This window comes from Macaca fascicularis, chromosome X, assembly GCF_037993035.2.
Source record: "Macaca fascicularis isolate 582-1 chromosome X, T2T-MFA8v1.1".
Classification (NCBI taxonomy): Eukaryota; Metazoa; Chordata; class Mammalia; order Primates; family Cercopithecidae; genus Macaca; species Macaca fascicularis.
In genome coordinates this window covers 53,084,319-53,102,817 of record NC_088395.1, presented here as the reverse complement: position 1 = coordinate 53,102,817, position 18,499 = coordinate 53,084,319, and the positions used below count along the sequence as shown (strand labels likewise).

Here is an 18,499-nt window from a genome sequence, read left to right as displayed (position 1 = left end):
GCCGAGGAGTTTGAGACCAGCCTGGGCAACATAGCCAGACCCTGTCTCTATTTTTTAAGGAAAAAAATTTTTTAACCTGGCGTGGTGGCTCAACGCCTGTAATCCCAACACCTTGGGAGGCCGAGGCAGGTGGATTGCTTGAGCTCAGGAGTTTGAGACCAGCCTGGGCAACGTGGCGAAACCCCGTCTGTACAAAAAATACAAAAAAATTAGCTGGATGTAGTGGCGCATGTCTGTGGTCCCAGTTACTTGGAAGGCTGAGGCAGGAGGGTCACTTGAGACTGGGAGGCAGAGGTTGCAGTGAGCCGAGATCGTGCCGCTGCACTCCAGCCTGGGTGACAGAGTGAGACTCTGTCTCAAAATAAATCTTGTTTTGTTTTGTTTTTAAAAAGAACAATCAACTGGGTGCAGTGGCTCACACCTGTAATCCCAGCACTTTGGGAGGCTGAGGCGGGCAGATCCCTTGAGGTCAGGAGTTCGAGACCAGCCTGGCTAACATGGTGAAATCCCATCTCTACTAAAAATACAAAAATTAGATGGGCATGGTGGCACATGCCTGTAATCCCAGCTACTCGGGAGGCTGAGGCATGAGAATAGCTTGAACCAGGGAGCCAGAGGTTGCAGTGAGCTGAGATCGCGCCACTGCACTCCAGCCTGGAGTGGGTGGGTGACAGAGCAAGACTCTGCTTCAAAAAAAAAAAAAAAAAAAGAACAATCAGGGAAAGGGAAACACACCACCACCAAAGGAACAAAAGAAAGCACCAGTAACTGACCCTAAAAAGAGGAGACTTATGAAATAGCTTACAAAGAATTCAAAGTAATTATATAAAGGAAGCTCAAAACTTCAAGAAAATATGCAGGGACAATTAAATGGTATCATGAAAAAATGAATAAAATGAAACATTTAACAGAGAGACTGAAATTATTTTAAAAATTAGGGTTTTTTTTGTTTTTTTTGTGTGTTTTCTGCTATAGGCTTGGTTGGTTGCTGTTGAAATGGGCAAGTTCATGAAATGTGGGAAAGTGGTACTGGTCCTGGCTGAATGCTACTCTGGACACAAAGCTGTCACCATGAAGAACGTTGATAAGGGCACCCCTACAGCCATGCTCTGGTGGCTGGAATTGATTGCTATCCCTGCAAATGACAGCTGCTCATGGGCAAGAAGAAGATTGCCAAAAGGTCAAAGATAAAGTCTTGTTAAAGTTCATAGTTATAATCATCTCATGCTCACAAGGTACTCTGTTGATATCCCCTGAGTGGGATATCCCACTCAGAACTGATAAAGCAGAAAAAAGAATCTGTGAACCTGAAGACACATTATTTGAAAACATACAGTCATAGGGGGAAAAATGAAAAAGAAATAAGACAGCTTATGGGATTTATAGGACAGCTTCAAATTTTTGAATTATAGAGTTCATGAAGGAGAAGAAAAAGACAAATGAACAGAAAGCTTACTTTAAAAAGTAATAGCAGAAAGTTTTCCAAGTTTGGAGAAAGATACAAAATATCCAGGCATAGGTCAAAGTTCTCCAATCAAATTAAATTCAAACAAGACTATACAAAAACATATAATCAAACTGTCAAAAATCAAGGACAAGCAGAGGATCCTTGAAAGTAGCAAGAGAAAAGAAGCAAATAATAGGTACAGGAGTTCTAATAAGGCTAGCAGCAGATTTCTCAGTGGACACTTTATAGGCCATGGAAAAGTGAAATAATCTATTCAGTGTGCTGAAGGAAAAAAACCTTTCAACCAAAAAGACTGCACCAGCAAAGCCGCCCTTCAGAAATGAAGGAGTGGAAAAGTCATTATATGAAAAAGACACTTGCACACGCATGTTTATAGCAGCACAATTCACAACTGCAAAAACATGGCACCAGCCCAAATGCCCATCAGCTAACAAGTGGATAAGGAAACTGTGGTAATATATATACCATGGAATACTACTCAGCCATAAAAAGGAATGAAATAATGGCATTTGCAGCAACCTGGATGGAATCGGAGACCATTATTTTAAGTGAAGTAACTCAGGAATGGAAAACCAAACATTATATGTTCTCAATCACAAGTGGGAGCTAAGCTATGAGGATGGAAAGGCATAAGAATGACACAATGGGCTTTGGGCACTCGGGGGAAAGGGTGGGAGGGGGTGAGGGATAAAAGACTACACATTGGGTATAGTGTATACTGCTTGGGTGATGGGTACACCAAAATCTCAGAAATCACCACTAAAGAATTTACCCATGTAGGCAATCACCACCTGTTCCCCAAAAACCAACTGAAATTTTAAAAATAATAATTAAAAAGCAAGAAATGAAAGGAGAGACAAGAGACTTTCCAAGACAAACAAAAGCTGAGGGAGTTCATCGCCACCAGATCTGTCTTACAAGAAATGCTAAAGTTAGCTTGTCTAACTCGCCTTATTTTGTTGTTGTTGTTCTGTTTTGTTTTAAGTTTTTAGCAGCCTGAAGCCATGGTTTTTAGTTTCTGTGTCTAGTGATAAGCAGAAAAAAGGGATGAGGAAGGGGCTTTACTGGCTCAACTAGAAACAGAAACTAAGAACTCACGACTGTATTTGTTCCCTTGGACACCTCTGTGCTAAAGAGAGTTTTTCAAGCTGCAAGAAAAGAATGCTAATTAGTAACATGAAAACATATGAAAGTATAAAACTTCCTGGTAAAAGTAAGTATACAGTCAAATTCGGAACACTGTAATACTGTAATGGTGGTGTGTAGATTGCTTATACATGTAGTATACAGGTTAAGAGGTAAAATTATTAAAATAATATCTACAATAATTTGTTAACAGATACACATTATAAAAAGAAATAAATTATACCATCAAAACCATAAAATGTGGTGAGGGGGTGGAGTGAAAGTGTAGTTTTTTAATGCACTCAAAGTTAAGTTCTTAACAGCTTAAAATAGCCAGTTACAAGATGTTTTAGGCCGGGTGTCGTGACTCAGGCCTGTACTCCTAGCACTTTGGGAGGCCAAGGCAGGAGGACTGCTTGAGTTCAAGCCAGGAGTTTGAGACCAGCCTGGGCAACATAGCAAGACCCCATCTCTAAAAAAAAAAAAATTTTAACTTAGCTGGGTGAGGTTGTTGCATGCCTCTAGTTGCAGCTCTTCAGGAGGCTGAGGCAGGAGGACTGCTTAAGCCCAGAAGGTTGAGGCGGTGGGCTGTGATTGCACCACTGCATTCCAGCCTGGGTGACAGAGCAAGACTCTGTCTCAAAAATAAATAAATAAAATGTATAAAATAAAGAAGTAATATCAGTCATTCTCAAACTCTTCCAAAAAACTGAGGAAGGCATACTTCCAAACTCTTTTTTTTTTTTTTTTTTTTGAGACAGAGTCTTGCTCTGTCACTCAGGTTGGAGTGCAGTGGCGCAATCTTGGCTCACTGCAACCTTCACCTCCCGGATGCAAGCAATTCTCCTGCCTCAGCCTCCTGAGTAGCTGGGATTACAGGCGCACGCCACCACGCCCGGCTAATTTTTGTATTTTTAGTAGAGACGGGGTTTCACCATGTTGGTCAGGCTGGTCTCAAACTTCTGACCTTGTGATCCACCCGCCTCGGCCTCCCAAAGTGCTGGGATTACAGGTGTGAGCAACTGCGCCTGACCCCAAACTCTTTTTATTAGGCCAGCATTACCCCGATACCAAAGCCAGACAATGACACTAGAGGAAAAGAAAATTACAGGCCAATATCCCTGATGAACACAGAAGCAAAAATCCTCAACAAAGTACTGGAAACCATATTTAACAGTATGTTAAATGGATCATTTACTATGATCAAGTAGGATTTATCACAAGGATGCAAGGTTGGTTCAACCATGCGAATTAGCAGAATGAAGGATAAAAATCGTACGTCAATAGATGCAGAAAAAGCATTTGGCAAAATTCAACATCCCTGCATGATAGAAACTCAAAAAACTAGATATAGGAGAAATGTACCTCAACATAATAAATACCATATATAACAAACCCACAGCTACCATCATACTCAATGGTGAAAAGTTGAAAGCCTTTCCTTTAAGATGAGGAACTCCTGTCACTTCTATTCTACAGGATACTAGAAGTTCCAGCCAGAGGAATAAGTCAAGAGAAAGAAATAAAAGGCACTCAAATTGGACAGGAAGAAGTAAAATTGTTCCCATTTGCAGATGACACAATCTTAAATATAGAAAACGCTAAAGACTCCAGCAAAAAACTGTTAGAACAAGCCCGGGTGCAGTGGCTCATGCCTGTAATCCCAGCACTTTGGGAGGCCGAGGCAGGCAGATGGCTTGAGGTCAGGAGTTCGAGACTATCCTGGCCAACATGGTGAAACCCTGTCTCTACTAAAATATAAAACTTAGCCAGCCATGGTGGCACATGCCTATAGTCCCAGCTACTCAGGAGGCTGAGGCATGAGGACTGCTTGAACCCAGGAGACAGGGGTGCAGTGAGCTGAGAACATGCCGCTGCACTCCAGCTTGGGTGATACAGTGAGACTCTGTTTCAAAAAAAAAAAAAAAAAAAAAAAGAAAAGAAAAAGAAAACCGTTAGAACAAATAAATTCAGTGAAGTTGCAGGATACAAAATCAACATACAAAAATCAGTAGCATTTCTATACACTAACAACCAACTATCTGAAAAAGAAATCAAGAAAGCAATTCCATTTATAATAGCTACAGAAAAAAGGTAAAATACTTAGGAATAGCCGGGCGCAGTGGCTCATGCCTGTAATCCTAGCACTTTGGGAGGCCGAGGCGGGCAGATCAGGAGTTTGAGACCAGCCTGGCCAACATGGTGCAACCCCATCTCTACTAAAAATACAAAAAATTAGCTGGGTGTAGTACTGGGTGTCTGTAATCCCAGATACTCCAGAGGCTGAGGCAGGAGAATCACTTGAACCCGGAAGGCGGAGGTTGCAATGAGCCGAGAGCACACCACTGCACTCCCAGCCTGGGCGACAGAGTGACTCCGTCTCAAAAAAAAGAAAAAAAGAAAAAGTCCAGCTAGGTGCAGTGGTTCACACACCTGTAATCCCATGAGTTCAAGGCTGTAGTGGGCTATGATGGAGCCACTGCACTCTAGTTTGAGCAACAGAGCAGGACTTTGTCTCTAAAAAACAAACCCCTGACTCTGAGATAAAAGCATGAGGAGATTAAAAATTTTTTTTAATTAAAAAATATCCCATTTTAAAGTAGTATCAAAAAGAATAAAATGCCTAGGAATAAATTTAACAAAGGAACTGTAAGACTTGTACACTGAAAACTATAAAACACTCCTGAAAGAAATTAAAGATCTAAATAAATCCCATGTTCACAGACTAGAAGACAATATTGTTAAATGGCAATACTCCCCAAGTTGATACATAGATTCAACATAATCTCTATGAGAATTTCAGCTGTTATTGCTATTTTTTTTTTTTTTTAAGAAATTGACAAGCTGCTGAGTTTGGTAGATCATGCCTGTAATCCCAGCACTTTGGGAGGATGAGGCAGGAGGATTGTTTGAAGTTTGGTATCAGCCTGAGCTACAAAGCAAGACTCTGTCTCTACAAAGAAAAAAAAAAAAGAAAAAAAAAGAAAAGAGGATCACTTGAGCCCAGGAGTTCAAGGCTGCAGTGAAGTATAATCACACCATTGCACTCCAGCCTGGGCAACAGAGAAAGATCCTATCTATAAAAGAAAAAAAAAAAAGAAATTGGAAAGCTGATCCTAAAATTCGTATGAAAATGCAAGGATAGCCAAAACAATCTTGAAAAAGAACAAAGTTGGAAGACTCTCACTTCTTGATTTCAAAACTTGCTACAACTACAGTAATTAAGACAGTGTGGTCTAGCATAGTGACAGACATGCAAATCAATGGAACAGAATTAAGAGTCCAGAAGTTAACCTTTATGTTTATGTTTTATGGTCAATTCTTTATTTTTTTCAGAGATGCGGTGTCACTATATTGCCCAGGCTGGCCCTGAACTCCTGGGCTAAAGTGATCCTCCTGCTTCAGCCTCTCTAGTATCTGGGACTACAGATGGGTGTCACCATACTCAGTCTATGGTCAACTGATTTTTGACAAGGTTGCCAAGACAATCCAACGGTAAAAAGAATATTTTTCAACAAAAGGTGCTGAGAAAACTAGATATCCATGTCAGAAGAATAAACCTGTACCCCTACTCTCACACTATACACAAATATTAACTCGCAATGGGCTGGGTACAGTATGTCTGTAATCCCAGCACTTTGGGAGGCTAAGGTAAGAGAATCACTTGAGCCCAGGAGCTCAAGACCAGCATGGGCAGATAGGGAGACCTCATCTCTACAAAAAATACAAAAATTAGCTGTGTGTGATGGCTCACACCTGTAGTGTCAGCTACTCAGGAGGCTGAGGTGGGGGTATCACTTGAGCCTAAGAGGTCAAGGCTGCAGTGAGCTGTGATCGTGCTACTGCATTCTAGCCTGGGTGACAGAATGAGACCCTGTCTTGAAACAAAAATAACTCAAAATGGATCACTGTCCTAAATGTAAGAGCTAAAACGATAAAATTCCTAGAAGAAAACATAGGAATAAATCTTCGTCACCCTGAGTTAGGGGATGATTTATTGGATATAACACCAAATGCCCAAGTGACAACAAAATAGGTAAGCTGGACATCACTGAAATTAAAACCTACTGTACATCAAAAGATACTATCAATAAAATGAAAAGAACCCACAGAATGGGAGAAAATATTTACAATTCATATTATCTGACAAAGGACTTATATCCAGATACATAAAGAAGTCCTGGCCAGGCGTGGTGGCTCATGCCTGTAATCCTAGCACTTTGGGAGGCCAAGGCAGGCGGACTGCCTGAGTTCAGGAGTTCGAGACCAGTCTGGGCAACACAGTGAAACCCCATCTCTATGAAAATACAAAAGAAAAAAAAAAATTAGCCGGGTGTGGCATTGTGTGCCTGTAGTCCCAGCTGAGGACTACAGTAGTCCCAGCTGAGGGAGGCTGAGGCAGGAGAACTGCTTGAACCCAGGAGGCGGAGGTTGCAGTAAGCCGAGATCACGCCACTGCATTCCAGCCTGGGTGACAGAGTGAGACTCCGTCTCCAAAAAAAAGAAGTCCTGCAACTCAATAATAAAAAGGCACATAATCCAATTAAAAATAGGCTAAGAATTTGAACAGACATTTCTCCAAAGATATACAAGCATATAAAAGGACATTCAGTATCATGAGTTATTAGGGAAATGAAAATCAAAACTATAATGAGACACCACTTTCATACCCACTAGGATGGCTATAATAAAAAAGACAAACGAAAAGTGCTGATGAGGATATGGAGAAGTTAGAACCTTCATACATTGCTGATAGGACTGTAAAATGGCATAGCCACTTGTGCAAACAGTTTGATAGCTCCTCAAAAAGTTAAACATAAGGCGGGGCACCACGGCTCATACCTATAATCCCAGCACTTTGGGAGGCCGAGGAAGGCAGATCATTTGAGCCCAGGAGTTCAAGACCAGCCTGGGCAATGTGGCAAAACCCCATCGCTACAAAAAATACAAAAATTAGCCACGTGTGGTGGCATGTGCCCATGGTCCCAGCCACTCAGGAGGCTGAAGTGGGAGGACCACTTGAGCCCAGGAGGCAGAGGTTGCAGCGAGCCAAGATTGGGACACTGTATTCCAATCTGGGCGACAGAGTGAGACCTTGTCTCAAAAAGAAAAAAAAAAGTTAAACATAGAGCCACCATATGACAGTAATTCCACTCCACATTCAGAGAAACATTAGTCATATTAGCCAACATGAAAGCAACTGAACTGACCAACTGGGGAGTGGAGGTAGATCCATACAACAGAATATTATGACAATAGGAAGGAATGATACATGCAACAGCATGGATGGACCTCAAAACATTATGCTAAGCAAAAGAAGCCAGTCATCAAGACCAGTATCTTGTATGATCTCATTTATATGGAATATCTAGAAGAGACAAATCTCTAGACAGTAGGTGGCTAGGACTGGGGAGAAGACTAATGGGAAGTGACTGCTAATGAGTATGAAGCGTCTTTGGTGGGGGTGCAGGGTTGAAAATGTTCTAAAATTGATCACGATTGGGAGGTTGAGGCGGGTAGATCACTTGAGGTCAGGAGTTTGAGACCACCCTGGCCAACATGGTAAAACCCCGTCTCTACTAAAAATACAAAAATTAGCCAGGCATAGTGGTGTGCACCTGTAATCCCAGTTACTTGGGAGGCTGAGGCAGGAAAATCACTTGAACCCAGCAAACAGAAGCTGCAGTGAGCTGAGATTGTACCACTGCACTCCAGCTTGGGTGACAGAGCGAGAGTCTGTCTCAAAAAATAAAAATAAATAAATAAAACTACTGAATGGTATACTTTTATTTATTTATAATATTATTTATTATTATTTTAATAGTACCCTTTAAAAGGGTGAATTTTACTCTGGAGGTTGAGGCCAGAGGATCACATGAGCCCAGGAGTTCAAGTCCAGCCTGGGCAATATAGTAAGATCCTGTCTCAAAAATAAATAAATAAAAGGTGAATTAGATGGTATGTGACATGTATCTCAATGAAGTTGCAACGAAAAGATGGATGAAGTAATAGAATGTCTGGGTGCTAATGAGAATGATCTTGTAGAAAAAGGGGAAAACTGGAGGAACCATGCCCTCAAGTAGGTGAGAGAGGATGGGACTGAGTGCCAAAGTGGAGAGACTGGATTTTGATGACAGTAGGAGCACCTTATCCAGAACAGAGAGAAGGCAGAGTATGTGGATACAGATGCTATGTGGTAGTTGGATGTAGTGGTGGGAATATGCAGATGTTTTATTCCAATGGTTTTCATGTTTTCAGTCAAGTAGGAAGCCTGAGTGTAAGGACAGGAAAGGAAATGTTGAGGATTTCAGCAGAGAAGGTACAAAACAATCATCATCTAGGAGGGTAGGAGAGGAAATGCAATGGAGCAGGTAGAGAGCTGGATTTAACCAGGGCTGAGGCTGTGCCTGGTAAAGTGGATGGTAAGTACGCTGAAGTGACAGAAGGTGGAGGGAAGTGAGACTGTCCACCCAGGAATGACTGTAACGGTGGGCCATGGAATCTAAGCTGATTAAAGGAGGGACATGGGAGCATGGAGGAAGTGAAGGGGAGTGAAAGTGTTCAGTGCCAGTGGGATGGAGGGATTGCTGGAGTTGGAGTACTAGTAGGTGTGAGCTAGAAAAATAGGAGGCACTGGCTAGAGAAGAGGATGCCTGAAACTGAGCATATGGAAACAATGCAGTCACAGGTACTGACAAGAACAAGGGTCAGGCTTGGCGCAGTGGGTCACACCTGTAATCCCAGCACTTTGGGAGGCCCAGGCGGGTAGATCACTTGAGGTCAGGAGTTCGAGACCAGCCTGGCCAACATGGTGAAATGCCATCTCACAAAATTTAGCTGACCGTGGTGGCAGGCACCTGTAATCTCAGCTACTCTGGAGGCTGAGGCAGGAAAATCACTTGAACCCAGGAGGCGGAGGCTGCAGTGAGCTGAGATCGCACTACTGCACTCCAGCCTGGTGACTCCATCTCAAAGAAAAAACAAGGGTCAGACTATTGGAGTAGGTAGCTGAGGTGGGGTTAAAAGGCAGGATCATTGTAGGGTGGCAAATCACAGAACTAACAGATGAAAATATTAGAAGGATCAGCTACAAAGATATTAAAGTCACCAAGAATTAGGATTGGACCAGTGTTAAAGGGAATGACAGTGAGATCTTAGCTAAACTCATCTAGAAATGGTAATGACAGGGGCAGATATGTGTGTATGTCTGTATATGATGATACAAAGTGGTAGTTGATGGTATATTCTGATGATATGAGATTTACAACAGGGTTGTTGATATTTATATAATCCCAACATATTAAATCACTTATTAATTATGAAGGAAAAAAGGGGAACTATAGTGGAAAAACCTGACAGACACCACCTTAAACACCTTAAACAAGGACTCAAAGTGAACAAAACCAGTATCAGGACAAAATGACATCACATGCCTCCTGATAGGAAGCACTGAAGACATAACTTCTCTTCTGCAGTATTCTCACCAGAATTACATAACTTGAATATAATCACAGTGAAACTAGAAACAAACCCCAATTCTATGAAATAACTGTCCAGGAGTCTTCCAAATGATCAAAATCATAAAAGACAAAGACTCAAGAACTGTTCCATATTGGAAGAGCCTAAGGAGGCATGATAACTAAAGGTAATGTGGGAGCCTGAACTGAATCCTTGAAAAGTGGCACTAGTGAAAAACTGATGTAATCTAAAGAAACTCTGTAGTTTCGTTAAGAGTACAGGCAATACCTCATTTTATTGTGCTGCACTTTATTGCACTTCACAGATACTGTGTGGTTTACTAATTGAAGGTTTGTGGCAAAGTTGTATTGAGTAAATCTATTAATGCCATTTTTCCAACAGCATGTGCTCACTTAGTGTCTCTGTCTTACATTTTGGTGATTTTCACATTTCAAATCTTTTCTTTTATCTGTTATGGTGATCTGTGATCAGTGATTTTTTTTTTGAGACAGGGTTTCACTCCTGTCACCCAGGCTGGAGTGCAGTGGTGTTATCTCAGTTCACTGCAGCCTTTGCCTCCTGGGCTCAAGCGATTCTCCTGCTTCAGCCTCCCTGAGTAGCTGGGACTAGCGGCACACGCCATGGGGCCCAGCTTAATTTTTGTATCTTTTGTAGAGATGGAGTTTCACCATCTTGCCTACGCTGGTCTTCAACTCCTGAGGTCAAGCAATCCACTTGCCTTGGCCTCCCAAAGTGCTGGGATTACAGGCATGAGCTACTGCACCCTGCCTAGATCAGTGATCTTTGGTGTAACTATTTGTAAGTGTTTTAGGGTACCATGAACTGTACCCATGTAGGATGGCAACCTGAACTGACAAATACGTATGTCCTGGCTGCTCCAATGACTGGCTATTCCTCCATCTCTCTCCCTCTCCTCAGGCCTCCCTGTCTGAGACACAACAATATTGAAATTAGGTCAATTAATAACCCCACAATGCCTTCTAAGTATTCAAGTGAAAGGAAGTGTCTCAACGTCTCTCACTTTATTTTTTATTTTTTTAGAGACAGTGTCTTGCCATGTTGCCCAGGCTGGTCTCGAACTCCTCAGCTCACACAATCCTCCCGCCTCAGCCTCCCAAAGTGCTGGGATTACAGCCGTGAGCCATTGCGCCCAGCCTTCAATAGCTCTCACTTTAAATCAAAGGCTAGAAATAATTAAGCTTTGTGAGGAAGGCATGTTGAAAGCTGAGAAAGGCCGAAGTCTAGGCTTCTTGTGCTGAACAGTTAGCCAAGTTGTGAATGCAAAGGAGAAGTTTTTGAAGGAAATAAAAAGTGCTACTCCAGTGAACACATGAGTGATAAGACAGTGAAACCATGTTATTATGGATATTGAGAAAGTTTGGGTGGTCTGGCTAGACAATCAAATCAGCCACAACATTTCCTTAAGCCAAAGCCTAATTCAGAGCAAGGCCCTAACTCTTTTCAATTCTATGAAGGCTGAGAAAGGTGAGGAAACTATGGAAGAAAAGTTGGAAGCTAGCAAAAGTCAGTTCATGAGGTTTAAGGAGAGAAGCCATCTCCGTAACATAAAAGTGCAAGGTGAAGCTGCAAGTGCTGATGCAGAAGCTGCAGGAAGTTATCTAGAAAAATCTACCTAAGATAGTTGGTGAACAACAGATTTTCTTTTTCTTTTTTTTTGAGACAGAGTTTCGCTCTTGTTGCCCAGGCTGGAATGCAGTGGCGCGATCTCGGCTCACTGCAGTCTCTGCCTTTGGGTTTCAACTGATTCTCCTGCCTCAGCCTCTCCAGTAGCTGGGATTACAGGTGCCCGCCACCACACCTGGCTAATTTTTGTATTTTTAGTAGAGACGGGGTTTCACTATGTTGGCCAGGCTGGTCTTGAACTCCTGACCTCATGATCCGCCCACCTTTGCCTCCCAAAGCGCTGGAATTACAGGCGTGAGCCACCATACCCGGTCAACAGATTTTCCTTTTCTTTCTTTTCTTTTTTTTTTTTTTAAGACGGAGTCTTGCTCTGTCACCCAGGCTGGAGTGCAATGGCATGATCTCAGCTCACCGCAACCTCTGCCTCCTGGGTTCAAGTGATTCTCCTGCCTCAGCCTCTCGAGTAGCTGGGGTTATAGGCATGCGCCACTATGCCCAGCTAATTTTGTATTTTTAGTAGAGGCGGGGTTTCTCCATGTTGGTTAGGCTAGTCCCGAACTGCCAACCTCAGGTGATCCGCCCGTCTCAGCCTCCCAAAGTGCTGGGATTACAGGCGCGAGCCATTGCACCTGGCCAACAGATTTTCAGTGTAGCTGAAACAGTCTTATACGGGGAGAATATGCCATCTAGTACTTTTATAGCTAGAAAGAAGTCAATACCTGGCTTCAAAGCATCAAAAGACAGGATGACTCTCTTGTTAGAGGCTCACGAAACTGGTGACTTTTAACTTGAAGCCAGTGTTCATTTTACCATTCTGAAAATCCTAGGATCCTTAAGAACTATGCTAAATATACTCTGTGCTCTATAAACAGAGCAACAAAGCCTGGATGATAGCAAATCTGTTTATAGCCTAGTTTATTAAATATTTTAAACCTACTGTTGAGACCTGCTACTCAGATAAAAAGATTCCATTCAAAATATTACTGCTCATTGAAAAATGTACCTGATCACCTAAGAGCTCTGATGGAGATGTACAAGGAGATTCATGCTGTTTTCATGCCTGCTAACACAACATCCATTCTGCAGCCCATGGATCAAGGAGTAATATTGACTTTCAGGTCTTATTATTTAGGAAATACATTTCATAAGTCTATAGCTGCCATAGATAGACAGTGATTCCTCTGATGGATCCAGGAAAAGTAAATTGAAAATCTTTTGGAAAGGACTCACCATTCTAGATGCCATTAAGAACATTTGTGATTCATGGGAGGAGGCCAAAATATCAACATTAACAGGAGTGTAGAAGAAGTTAACTCCAACCCTCAGGGATGACTTTCAGGGGTTTCAAGACTTCAGTAGAGGAAGCAACTGCAGAGATGGTAGAAATAACAAGAGAATCAGAATTAGAAGTGGAGGCTGAAGAAATGACTGAATTGCTGCCATCTAATGATCAAACTTTTTTTTTTGAGATGGAGTCTCGCTCTGTTGCCCAGGCTGGAGTGCAGTGGCGCAACCTCAGCTCACTGCAACCTCCGCCTCCCAGGTTCAAGGGATTCTCCTGCCTCAGTCTCCTGAAGAGCTGGGACTACAGGTGCCCGCCACCATGCCTGGCTAATTTTTTTGTATATTTAGTAGAGACAAGGTTTCACCGTGCTGGCCAGGCTGGTCTCAAACTCCTGACCTCAGGCAATTCACCAGACTTGGCCTCCCAAAGTGCTGGGATTACAGGTATGAGCCACCGCGCCAGGACCATGATGAAACTTTAATGGAGCCTGGGCAACAAAGTGAGACCCTGTCTCCACAAAAATTAAAAAAAAATAAATAGCTGGGCATGGTGGCACATACCTGTGGTCCCCACTACTCTGGAGGCTGAGGCAGGAGGACTGCTTGAGGCCAGGAGTTCGAGACTAGCCTGGACAACACAACAAGACCCCACCTTTGCAAAATTTCAAAAACTGGCTGGGCGTGGTGGCATGAACCTATAGTCCCAACTAACTACCTGGGAGGCTGAGGTGGGAGGATTACTTGAGCCTGGGAGGTCGAGGCTGCAGTGAGCTGTGATCGCACCACTACACTCTGGCCTGGGTGACAGAGCAAGATCCTGTCTCAGAAAAAAAAAAGAAAAAAGTTAGTGGATGAGGAGTTGCTTCTTATGGATGAGCAAAATAGTGATTTCCTGGGATGGAATCTACTCCTGGTGAAGATGCTGTGAACACTGTGGAAATGACAACAAAGGATTTAGAATATTTTACATAAACTTAGTTAACGAAGTAGTAGCAGGGTTTGAGAGAACTGACTCCAGTTTTGAAAGACGTTCTACTGCGGGTAAAATGCTATTAAACAGCATCACACGCTACAGAGAAACCTTTTGTGAAAGGAAGAGTCAACGTGCCAAACTTCATTGATATCTTATTTTAAGAATTTGCCACAGCCACCCCAACCAGCAACCACCACCCTGCTCAGTCAGCAACCATGAACATCGAGGTAAGACCCTCCACCAGCAAAAAATTACAACTTGCTGAAAGTTGGGATGATCTTTAGCATTTTTTAGCAATATAGTATTTTTAAATTAAGGTAAATACTTTTTTTGATACAATGCTATTGTACACTTAATAGACTATGGTACAGTGTAAATACAACTTTTATATGCACTGGGAAACCAAAAACTTCATCTGACTTGCTTTATTGTGTTGGTCTGGAACTGAACCTGTGATATGCCTGTATGTACCAATGTTAATTTTCTAGTTTTGATAGTTAAACTGTAATTATATAATTTATTTCTTTTCTTTTCTTTTTTTTTTTTTGAGAGAGTCTCGCTCTGTCACCCAGGATGGAGTGCAGTGGTACGATCTCGGCTCACTGCAACTCACCCAGGATGGAGTGCGGTGGTATGATATCGGCTCACTGCAACCTCCGCCTCCTGTGTTCAAGCAATTCTCCTGCCTCAGCCTCCCAAGTAGCTGGGACTACAGGCGTGCGCCACCACACCCTACTAATTTTTGTATTTTTAGTAGAGACGGGGTTTCACTGTGTTGCCCAGGCTGGTCTCAAACTCCCGACCTCAGGTGATCCACCCACCTCGGCCTCCCAAAGTGCTGGGATTACAGGCGTGAGCCACCGCGCCCAGGCTGTAATTATATAATTTCTTAACATGTGGGGAATCTAAGTGAAGAATATATGAGAATTCTTGTAAAATGTTTGAAGCTTTTTAAGTTTGAAATTATTTTAGGTTTAAGAATTCTTGGTTGGGCCCGGTGGCTCACACCTGTAATCCCAGCACTTTGGGAAGCCGAGGTGGGTGGATCACTTGAGGTTAGGAGTTCAAGACCAGCCTGGCCAACATGGTGAAACCCTGTCTCTACTAAAACTACAAAAATTAGCCAGGCGTGGTGGTGCATGCCTGTAGTCCTAGCTACTTGGGAGGCTGAGGCAGGAGAATCACTTGAACCCAGGAGGCGGAGGCTGCAGTGAGCCAAGATTGTGCCATTGCACTCTAGCCTGAGTGACAGAGTCAGATTCCGTCTAAAAAAAAAAAACTTAAATGAAAAAAGAGTTGTTTAAGGAGGGAGAATGTCTGGAAAGGGTAACTAGGAGCAAGCACACCCACCCTCACCCTCACCACCCAGTCTCCCAGTAAGAGGGGTATGAGAGGGCTGCCGGGAGGAGAGAGTGTTCAGGGGAAAGCCAGGCTGTTACTTAAGCAGTGGTTCTCACTGAAAGGTGGGGGCTGGACAATTAAAGGGTGTTTTGGGACATTCATTCTTTCTTTTTTTCTTTTTCTTGAGACGAAGTTTCACTCTTGTTGCCCAGGCTGGCTCACTGCAACCTCCACCTCCTGGGTTCAAGCTATTCTCCTGCCTCAGTCTTCCCAGGAGCTGGGATTACAGGCATGCGCCATCACGTCAGCCTGGCTAATTTTTGTATTATTAGTAGAGATGGGGTTTTACCATGTTCGCCAGGCCAGTCTCGAACTCCTGACCTCAGGTGATCCACCCACCTCGGCCTCCCAAAGTGCTGGGATTACAGGTGTGAGCCACAGTGCCCGACCCATTTTTTATTGTTTGAGCCATGTGCCCGACCCATTTTTTATTGTTTTTTTTGTTGTTGTTTTTTTTGAGACAGGGTCTTGCTGTCACCCAGGCTGGAGTGCAGTGGTGCAATCCTGGCCCACTGTAACCTCCGCCTTCTGGGCTCAAGCAATCCTCCCATCTCAGCCTCCCGAGTAGCTGGGACTACAGGCGTGCACCACAACACCTGGCTAATTTCTGTATTTTTTGTAGAGACGGAGTTTCATCATGTTGGCCAGGCTGGTCTCGAACTCCTGGACTCAAGTGATCTGCCCACCTTGGCTTCCCAAAGTGCTGGGATTACAGGCGTGAGCCATCACACCCGGCCCTGTTTGGGGGCATTTTTGACTGTGACAATAATTGGAGATCATCAGTGACAACCCCGGCTATGGACCAGGGATGCTCAGCCCTCTGCAGTGTACAGGACAGCTCCACACCACGAAGAATCATACCACATCCCATACAACTTTAGAATATCTCACCAGTCATGTAGGTGAAAAATCTGTTCATTTGTTCTTTTATTCATTCAACAAACATTCATTGAGAAAGTCTACTAGGTGTCAAGCACTATTTTAGGTAATAGGAATATATCATAGAACAAAAAAGACAAAAATCCCTGCTCTTCTGGAGCTTATAACTGAGTGGGAGAGTCAGACAAAAAACAGCAAACATACTAAGCAGTTAATGCTGCACTGTGAAAAAGGTGTAGAATACCATGTAACAGACAGAGCAGGGGCATATTAGGGGAGAGCTGCAATTTTAAACAGGATGGTCGGGGGGCCCTCTGAGAAAGTGACAGCTGAGTAGAGGCCTGAAGGAAGCAAGGGCCTCAGTCTCGTGGGTATTTGAGGAAAAAGCATTCCTGATACACGGAATGCAAAACCCCTGAGGTGGAAGTATGCGTAAGGTGTTCAAGTAATAGTAAGGTGGCCAGCATGGGTGGATAGAGTGAGCAAGGCAGGGAGAGCGGTGGGAGATAAGGTCAGGGAGATTAAGAGGGTCTGATCATGGATATGCATATATATTGATTTTTCCAGAAATTTAACAACCATATAAACTAAGAAACTATTCCACATTATTTTGTTTAGAACTTTGTGAAGAACTGTTAATTGTTTAGGAAAACTGTATCACTCTACCTGTGGCTTCTGAATCACCCATCAACACACTCGTAGCTGTCACTATCATTAAGTGTAAGACCATTTCATTATGTCTTCTAGTGGAGTCATATCCCAGTCTTTGCATATATATGTATAATGTAATATACATTACTCTTCCTTTACTACTCTCTATATTACAATTAAGGCATTATATTGGTTTTCAGGGAATTATGTGTGTAGACAGATTCTATTTTCTATCCATTTCATTTTAGAAAAGTGAAGCATTTCAAAATATACCTTATTTAAAAAAAAGCAATGTTGGGTCCAACAAGTATGAGAACGACCAAAGCATGGCAAGAAAATAAAGGGAGTATTCAGAAGCCAGGATGAGAATGGAGGGAATTTTGCTGATAACTGAAGGTGAGTTCCTTAAGGCCTGGTCAAAGGATTTCAGGATGAAAATAGAAAATAGGATGTCCAGGGCTGTATGGAGATGTAACCAGGAGATCTGTGGGCTTCTTCTGGTGACTAACATATAGGATAAGGGGTTAAAAAGTGGTTTTTAATCTAAGTTGCTCCCCACTTTGGGTGTCTCTACTTGTTTAACAGAGTAGGCTGGGGAGCAAATAGTTCTCTCTTCAATGAGACCAGAAGCAACCCAAAGCCAGGTTCCATTTTTTAACCCACAAAACAGGTCGGAGCCCCAGGCTAAGCTCATGTCCTCGGGGGTAAACCAATTGCTATGAACTATGCACCTCTAACCTCTTAGGGTTGAGAAAGAGACGGGTAAAAAGAGGAAAAACAGTAACAGAGAAAGGCAGAAGCATTCAGAAAGATCCAATGGAGGAAGGGTCTGAGACAGAGAAAAGACAGAAACCAAGAGAGACAATATTCTTTTCAATCAAGATAGTCATTATTTATTGAAAATTTTCTAAAGACTGGGTGCAGGGCAAAGTAACGCACATGCAATTGTCTCAGGTACAGATTATCAGACCCCCAATTGACAGACGAGGAAACTGAGGCCCAGGTTGGTGAAGGAGACAGCTCAAGGTCTCATAGCTAGTTTAAACTGGTCAGGTCAGGATTCAGCATCTTATGTCTACTACGTCTCAAAAAGTGGGACAGTCAGAAAGAGATAGAGATGGGAGAGGGGGTGCAGAGACAGACACGCACGCAGATGATCACGTGAGCGGCAGACCTGCATGGAACCGTTTCGAAAGACACTGAGGGTGGGAAGTGGGGCTACGGAGGGCAGCAACAGGCACCGACTGCTCCGCAGAGTACTCACCCGTTTGCCGTCTGGGAGCCGCAGGCGCACTCGCCTCCCTTTGCTACCCGCACGATCCTCCGCAACCCGCTGACCTAGGATTGAGAGGCCGCCCAAGTAAAAGCTCGCGCAGGCCCCACCCCTGGCGAGCTCCGGCCGGCCTCTTCCCGCTGCCACTCCCCCCACAGCCCAGTCTTTATGGCTTCTCACCGTAAACCTCCGGCCGTCGCCGCCGCTGTCCCTCCCGCGCGCGCACAGATACGAGAGGACTACCGCAAGATCTGGAGGATACACTGGACGCAACCCTTCCACGGGCTGCAGCGCGAGCAGGGGCACGGGCCTACGCCGCTAC

The 18,499-nt window shown here is 43.4% G+C and overlaps 1 protein-coding gene across 50 annotated transcripts in view; it reads right to left on the bottom strand.

Annotated features, from left to right (window-relative positions):
• KANTR (KANTR integral membrane protein) overlaps nt 1–18,499 on the bottom strand; it is a 117,912-nt gene extending 99,413 nt beyond the window's left edge. For 28 of the 50 annotated variants that reach the window (XR_006695498.3, XR_010584420.2, XR_012430206.1 and 25 more), the window contains exons 1-3: nt 18,358–18,499; nt 18,169–18,242; nt 12,947–13,084 (exon numbers count right to left, since the gene is read on the bottom strand). The gene's annotated coding sequence lies outside the window, so the exon portion shown is untranslated. Of the gene's footprint in view, nt 1–12,946; nt 13,085–13,715; nt 13,818–18,168; nt 18,243–18,357 lie in introns of all 50 variants that reach the window. The other 22 variants (XR_012430230.1, XR_012430228.1, XR_012430226.1 and 19 more) reach the window with 4 other exon arrangements.